This window comes from Pteropus vampyrus, unplaced genomic scaffold (genome assembly GCF_000151845.1).
Source record: "Pteropus vampyrus isolate Shadow unplaced genomic scaffold, Pvam_2.0 Scaffold16, whole genome shotgun sequence".
Lineage (NCBI taxonomy): Eukaryota > Metazoa > Chordata > Mammalia > Chiroptera > Pteropodidae > Pteropus > Pteropus vampyrus.
This window is the reverse complement of record NW_011888797.1, coordinates 9,738,954-9,747,034: the sequence shown is the minus strand read 5'-3', so window position 1 is coordinate 9,747,034 and position 8,081 is coordinate 9,738,954. Positions and strand designations below refer to the sequence as shown.

Genomic DNA, 8,081 nt, shown 5'->3' with positions numbered 1-8,081 from the left:
CAGCTCACGGGAATAATAATAATATATTAATATTAATAATAATCATAGCAGCTACCACTGTGCTTATACAGTGCTGGTGTTTTCATAACGTATCCATCTTGACACTCACAAGGGCTCTGCAAAATGAGTGTGATCAGTCCCATTTCTCCCAGAGGGACACTGAGGCTCAGAAAAGGTAGATAATTTTATCAGTTGCCAAGACCCCCCAACCAGGAAGTGGCAGCACTGGTTTAACCCAAATACATTTCACTCCGAGGTGCTCAAACTCTTTCCATTGGGATTACGTGCACCTATCAATATTATATTCGTGCCACTTTTCAAGTAAGAAAACTGAATACTTGTGACAAGCCCTCTACCCGAGAGACCACTTTAGTTTTACAACAGTCCAAAGCAGGAACAAACTTCTGGTCCCTGTGGCCCACAGGATGAAGGCCAAACCCTCACTGGTCCCTCTTTTGACCCTTGACCCTGTCCTAGCCCACTTCTCCCAGCTCATGGCCTGCTGTTCTGTCCATCTCCCCAACAGGCCACCCCGTTTCCTCACCTCTGCACCTCCATGCTTTGGATCAAGTGGAAAAAGGCAGGTAGAGGCACTAGGTCCAAATATTGATTCCGTCAGTTACCTGCTGGGTGACCTTAGGCAAGTCACTTCACCTCTCTGAGTCTCCCTTTCCTTAGCTGTAAAGTGAAGAAAGATGTGCCTAAGTCTCAGCCTAGGACCTGCCCTCCACATTATGAACTGATGAACGTGTGCCGTTGGAAGGATAGGAGGCAGGGAGGAAGGAATTTATTGTGCTCCCACCATGTGCCAGACCCTGTGAATGACACTAGGGACACTGGTGAACAGGCGGATACAGTCACCACTTTCCTGGAGATTTTTCTCGAAAGGGCTGCGGATGTGGTTAATTCCAGCAGGAGGTTAAGCAACTGGGGCTTTGTAACTGTGGGCAGAAATTCTCCTGAGCCATGGACTTCAGCCAGGAATGACGGTGGGGAATTACCCTAATATGACAGGAAAGAAAGAAAGGAGACTTGCCCCAGTTCACTCAGCTTTCAGTGCTTGGAGCCTGAATTTGAACCTGGAGTCTGCTTTGGCATCCACCCAGGTTCTCTCTTGGGTCCCTAGGACTTAGCCGCAGGAGGAAGCTCGTGAAAGAGAGATCGGGGGCCCTAAGAGAAAGCAGGTGAAAAGACAGGCCTTTCTAGGCCCTTACTCACATAGTGAGGCCCAGCCCAGCCAGCCCTTGGCAGCGAGCGCCTCACACTCAGGTGTGCCCCTTGGCAGGGAGAACCTGGCTGCGACTCTCTCCTGCCACCGTCTGTGGGATGAATGACTGAGCAAACGCTCCCGGGTCTGTCTAGTCCAGCCCGAGCTCTCCGCCCCCACCCACGTTCCTCAAACACCCAAGCACCTGATTGTAAACGGAGCTGGGGGCGGGGAGCGGAAGTGGGGGACTGGGGGGCAGAGGGGGACGGCAGATCAGGGAACTGAAGCAGAGGCCCACTCAGCAATTCCTTCAGGTCTTCACTGTTTTCTTAAGGAATCTTGTGCATATTGCATTCCACTCCCTAGCGGATCTGTGTTCCCCCCCTGCTCCCTCCCCGCCCCACCCCGTGTTTGTTTTAATAACAATCAACCTTTTCTGTGTCTGCCTCTCCAGTGGACAGTGGCTTCCCTCAAGGGCAGGGCTGCAGGCTACCTTACTCAGTGCCTGCGGCCCTCGGCACAGGCCTAGTCCAGATGGGTGAGCTATGCTTGGAAAAATGAGAGAATGAATGAATGAGGCAGGGCGATGTGTGCGGGGGAGTGTGGTAGGGCCCCCCCCCCCAATAATGGCCTCCCAACCTGTCCACTTCCTAATCCCTGAAACCTGTGCATACCTTACCTTATATGGCAACATGAACTTTGCAGGTGTGAGTAACTTAAGGATCTGGAAATGAGAGTCCAGCCTCCTCTTCCTGATGGTCTGTCTTGTGGATTTCAGACTCACTGAGCCAGCACCCACAATTGCATAAGCCAATTTCCTACAATCGGTCAACCAATCATTTTATATATATATAATATACATGTCATATATATTATCTATATGTTATATATATATATCCTCCTCATTCTGTTTCTCTGGTGGAAGCCTGAATGATACTGGAGCCAAGGGAAATTGGCCTCTGGGTCTGTATTTGGGAGACCATTCAGATTGGGATTATGAAAGGCAGAGAGACAGCCCAAGAATAATCTAGAAGGTCTGGTATCCTTCAGTTGGGGCCTGCCTTGGCCCAGGTCTCCAGGGAGGCTGGTCCACTGACCTTGGCCGTGGGCAGGGTGGAGGTGGAGTGCAAGGCCCTCACTGGCAGCTGAGCAAACAGAAGAGTAGTGGGGGATGGGAGGCAGCAGAGCCAGGAAGTTGGCAGTGAGGGAGGGATGGAGGGGAGGGGTCGGCCCTGGAGCACTGAATGCAGGGCGAGGTCTCTGGGCGAGGGAAGAGGCCTACAGGCACTAGAAAAGCCAGGCTGGGCTGGGCCCTGGGGACACAGCAGAAGATAAGGAATAGCCCCTGCCTCCTGGGGCACACTGTGCACTCCCCAGGTTGCCTGGTGTAGTTAAGTATAGTGCATGGCACAAAATAAATAATTACCGAACAAATTATCTGAGACCAGGCCCAGCCGGTAGGGGACCTAAGATGAAGCGTTTGACAAATAAGGTCTGGGAAGAAAAAAGAAGTTGGCTTAGTGGAGGCTGGGAGTAGGGAGCTGAGATGAGAGGGGCCTGGGCTCCGAGGTAGGCTGCCTGGAGGGGGAGGACCAGCTGCCCATGCCCCTTCCTTCGGGAGCCAGCAGGGTGGCAAGGGAGAGGGTTGCTTCCTGCCTCCCCTCAGTCCACCCACCCAGGGTAACTTTCCTAAGGACAAGCCCCACCTCCCGCAAGGGCTAATTGGAGCCGGATCTCTGCCCTCCAGCCCCAGCCCTCCATTTCCCCTCAGAACTCTCCTGGGCTGTGGTTTTAGCAAACAATTTGGATCATTCTAGAGCTGGCAGAGGAGACCTGGCCCCTTCCTAAGTGGTGGTAAGAAATGCTCTGCATTCCTGAGTTGGAGGCCAGGGGCCATTCCTGCTCAGCACAGAGCAGCCTCGGAGAAGAGAAATTAAGCCTGAACCCAGACACCCCGCCCAGGTTACCCAGCTCCTTCGGCTGCCAGTGCCTGTGCCATCGGATGTGCTGGCAAAGAGCCCTCTTGTCTGCGAAGGGCCACCTGGGGACTGGTGGGCTGAGGCCTGACCCCTGCAGGCCCCAAGGCAAGCAGCCTCAACGAGTCCTAGAATGTTAGAGAGAGTCTCTGGGACCTCCCCCTGGAGACTGGGCTCCAGTCTTCAGAGCTGCCCAGAGGAGGGCCAGTCCGGTCCCTGAGAGCCTTCCCGTGAGGGCCAGCCCAGCCGGGCACCGATGAGGCTCTCCACTCATGAGGCTCTCCATCTGAGTTTGCAGAGGCGGAGTGTGAGGGCAGGGGAGTGAGGTGTGGGGCAGAGAGCAGGCCTCTGAGGATTTGCACCTGTGCTTGGGCCTCAGCTTATGTGAAGTAAATAGGGAGCTCGAGGAGTGTGACCCAGGGGACTGGTGCGGCTGTGGAACGGCTACGGGGACTCGCTCACATTTACTCACAACCCTGCAACTGTACTATCATCGTACCCATAGCACAGATGAGGGCGGAAGCCAGGGAGGGTAAGCAGCTCCTTCAAGGGCATGGCAGGTAAGTGCAGGGGCAGTCCTGGGGCTTCAGAGCCTCTCTCTCTCTCTCTTTTAAGGGCTAGGCCCACTGCCTCAGGGGAGGGAGGAGAAGGACAGGCTGGGGAAAGGGCTAGGCCCACTGCCTCAGGGGAGGGAAGAGAAGGACAGGCTGGGGAAAGGGGAGTGAACGTCTCCTTTCACAAGCCCTTTCCACTGGGCTTCTAGATAGAGTGTCCTTTGGAGAAACAGTTCTCTAGTAATAGATAACATTGAGAAACCGCCAGAGTAGCCGACCTCTCAAGGCACCTGGCAGTAGGGTTGCGGGATGGCTGCCCCGGGCCTGCTCCAGGATTGCTGTTTATGCCTGGAGTGGGATGGGGCAGGTGGAGGAGCAGCAGACCCAGTCCTGACCCAGACCCTGAACCCCACTCTGCAAACGTGTCACCCAGGTTCTCTGAGGTTCTCAGATAGCAATACCTCTGTGCACCTGGAGTGTTGCACGATCCATGTGACCGTGACCATGTGACCATGACCGTGCTGTCTAACAGCACTTGCTGGAGCATCACCTCAGTGTCCAGAGATCCAGTGGCGGTCCCATTCTGCAGATGGCTCCTGGGAAAATGATATAAAGACGGCTCTTACATCTGGATGGTTCTTCATAACCTGCAAAATGCACTCGTAACTAATCTGGTTTGAGCCTCCCACAAGGCCAGCGGGCTTTATTATCCTGTTTCAAGACGGAAAACCAGAAAACCGAGGTAGTGAGTAAAGAAGCCACTTGCTCGTGGTTCCTCAGTCACCAGGGAGCAATCAAGAACTCCAACCTTGGTCTTCTGATTCCCAGTGCTCATTTGATTCAGTGCTCTTTTTACTCCCCATCCTCACCCTGCTCCAAAAAAAGAATACATTTGCAAGCATCCAGTGCCATTCATCTTGCTGACTTATCCCTGAATCCTGATCAGAATCCTGATAATAATGATGACAACAGCTGATTTTATTGAGTTCACCAGGCACCTGGTCAATGCTTTACAAACATCTTAGGCTTCACAACAGACCATTCTATGTATGAAACAGTGAATGCTGTTAATCCCATTTTACAGATGAGAAAACAGAGTCTCACTTGCTCTAGGATGCACACTTAGGAAGCAGTAGAGCTGGACTTTGAGCCTAAAACCAGCCCTCTACACCAGCGTCCTCATCGGCAGCCAAGAGGCCATTCCTCTCGTCCCCCTCACTCTCTCTCCCCCCATTCTCCTCCCTGCATTTGGGTTTATCTTCTCTTCCCCTCAACAGACTATAAATTCCTCTGGAGGCAAAGCCTACATCCTAATCTTCTGAGCATCCATCCTGCGCATTCAGCATTTTGCTTTGCACATAGTAAGTTCTCCGTAGACTTATTAAATGAATGAAATAACTTCTCGCTCTTCTATAGCATCTTGGAGGTTTGAAAGGATCGTGAGGAGGTGGGAAGAGTGTGAGCTGTGAGGTCAGACAGACCCGCATTGGCATTTCCACTCCACCACCTAATGTTGGTATGATCTTGAGCTCAATGTCCTCATCTGTAAAATGGGGTTAACAACATTCACCCTCCTCCCAGAGTTTTGAGGAAGATTAAAACAAGATGGAGCCTGTAAAAACTTCTCCCTTCACAGGGTGTGAGAGGCAGAAAAATGGCCCCCAGAGATGACCACAGTCCTAATTCCTAGAGCCCATGACGAGTTAGGTTACCTGGCAAAGAGGAAGTAGTGTTGCAGATGGAGTTAAGGTTGACCTTAAAATATGGAGATTAGCATGGTGACTATAGGTGACAATACTATACCGTATATTTGAAAGTTGCTAAGAGTTTTGATCTTAAAAGTTCCTGTCACAAGAAAAGAAATGTAACTGTGAGGCGATGGATGTTAACTAGACCTATTGTGGGCATCGTTTTGCAATATATATATCAAGTCATTATGTTATACACCTGAAACCAATACAATGTTACATATCGATTGTATCTCAATTAAAAAAAAAAAGGAGATTATCCTAGATTACCCGGATAATAATTACAATAGACTCACAGGGGTCCTTAAATGGGGAAGAAGAAGGCAGATAAAAAGTCAGGGACATGTGACTATGGAAGAATGGTCGGAAAGGGACAACGAGGGACAATGCGGCTGGCTTTGAAGATGGAGGCAGGGCCCTGGAGCCAACCAGTGTGGGAAGCCTCTAGAAGCAGGAAAAGGACAAAGAAATGGATTTTCCACAGGGCCTCCGAACACAGCCCTGCTAACACTTGACTTTAACCCAGTGAAATATGTGTTGGACTTCAGACCTCCAGAACTGTAAGATAATAAATGTGTGTGGTTTAAGCCAAGTTCATGGTCATTTGTTTTCAGCAACAATAGATCAGTAAATGTTAGTTTCCTTACCCTCCTCTAACTCCTTTGATTCCCATCCATTCTCTACGTAGCGTTACAGTAAGCAAGGCTTTTACTCCTACTTCATACCTGAAGAAACAGTCTGGGACAGGTGATGCGACTTGTCCAAGGTCATGAACGCAGCAAGGTGGAAATGGAATTGGAAGCCAGACCTCTGATTCTGACCCCTGGATGCTTCCTAACATATCACACCGCCTGCCTTAATGGTCACCCAGTGGATGTAAAAGTATATTAACAGTCCAAAAAAAAATAATTAAGAGCTGCTTAAGTTTGCGAGGATAGTTATCCTCTCAGATGCCCGGAAGCCCCCACCTCTGCAGAGACCATTTTTGCCTCTCAAGCTTCAGTTCTTGCCAACCCCCCAACCCCCGCCCCCAGCTCCTTGCCCTTATATGTCCTGTCTTCCAGGAAAGGGATTCTGGCCTTTGACGCCCCACCCCTTGGACTTGGTCCAGTGCCAGCACCCAGGAGGTGCTCAGCGAAAGTGGGGTTCTCCTCCCCTACAGCCTGGCCCTTTACTCTCTGCCCTCCTGGTGAAGGCTGTCCTCAGAGCCCCCCAAAAGTTATACATGCTATCCCGAGCCCCAGGGAGCCTGCACATCCTGCCTGCGTGGACAGGGTGGGAGGAAAGCTGCATCCCCCACAGCCAGCTGATGGGGTCAGAGGGGAAACTGCACTTCCTGCCGGGCCCCTAGGGAGCCTTGTCTCTCAGAGAGGCCACTGGGTCGCTGTGCATGAGCTCCGGGGGGAGGGAGGAGGGAAGGAAAGGGAGGTTAGGGAGAGGACAAGGGGAGAGAGAAGAAGGGGGCAGGGAGAAGAGGAAGGACAGGGCCAAGGGGAAGGGAGGCAGAGGGAGAGAGAGAGCACAGCAGAGACAGAGAGGAGAGAGAAGAGAGAGAGGATCAGATGCTTAGACAAAGAGGCAAGAGTCAGAGACACAGGAAAGGGTACGTGAGTTAGAGACAAATGGTCAGCGAGTGCGAGAAAAAGAGAGACACGTGGACAAAGTGAAACAGAACAGGCAAGAGAGGCCCAGGAAAATCACCTGAGCCTCCCAGACCTTGCAGACTTTCTTTTAGGTTTTCCGTGTGTCTGTGCTGTGAGGCCTGCAGGCCTGGGGTCAGCATCCCGTCAACCTGACCAACAAGCCCTTTTGCTTAGGCCCCTGGTGCCGGCGGGATGGGCAAGTGTCGCGGCCTTAGTACTGCCAGGAAGCTCCGGAGCCATCGGCGAGATCGGAAGTGGCATGATAAACAGTGCAAGAAAGCCCATCTGGGCATAGCCCTGAAGGCCAACCCTTGTGGAGGCGGATCCCGTGCAAAGGGAACTGTGCTGGAAAAAGTAGGGGTTGAAACCAAACAACCAATTCTGCCACCAGGAAACGTGTCAGGGTCCCGCTGATCGACAATGGCAGAAAGATCACAGCCTTTGTACGGTCGCTTGAATTTTACTGAGGAAAATGATGAAGTTCTGGTTGCTGGATTTGGTCACAAAGGTCATGCTGTTGGTGACATTCCTGGAGTCCTCTTCAAGGCTGTCAAAGTAGCCGGTGTCTCTCTTTTGGATTTATACAAAGGCAAGAAGGAAAAACCAAGATTATAAGTTTCAATGGTGAAAACACAGTAGCCATAAATTTTCATATGCAAAAAAAAAAAGAAAAAAAAATTGGACCAACGAATATTGCCATCATGGCCACTGATGACCTGGTTGGTATCAGCCAGGCCACTAGAGCCTGGAGGAAGCTGGCTAGGCCCAGCCCAGTGTGGGAGTGGTCAGCTCCCCCAAGCCACAGAGACAGATCCCCTGGGGCCTTGACTTGTGACAGATGCCTGGGAAAGCCCTTGCCCACCCTCCCCCAGTCACATCCAGAAATTCTTAAGGGTCTTAATATATGTCTCTGGGACGGGACATTTCTCAAGGAGACATGAAAGACTTTAAAT

General features: G+C 51.5%; 1 long non-coding RNA gene and 1 pseudogene across 6 annotated transcripts in view; one reads left to right on the top strand and one right to left on the bottom strand.

The window, feature by feature from the left end:
* The window catches only part of LOC105311342, a 9,270-nt gene extending 7,214 nt beyond the window's left edge, over positions 1-2,056 (bottom strand). For 5 of the 6 annotated variants that reach the window (XR_002779053.1, XR_002779052.1, XR_002779054.1 and 2 more), the window contains exons 1-2: positions 1,639-1,876; positions 545-1,170 (exon numbers count right to left, since the gene is read on the bottom strand). This is a non-coding gene — a long non-coding RNA (uncharacterized LOC105311342). The other variant, XR_002779051.1, reaches the window with a different exon arrangement.
* A 5,235-nt stretch (positions 2,057-7,291) lies between these two features.
* Positions 7,292-7,806, top strand: LOC105288304 (annotated as a pseudogene).
* The last annotated feature ends 275 nt before the right edge of the window (positions 7,807-8,081 follow it).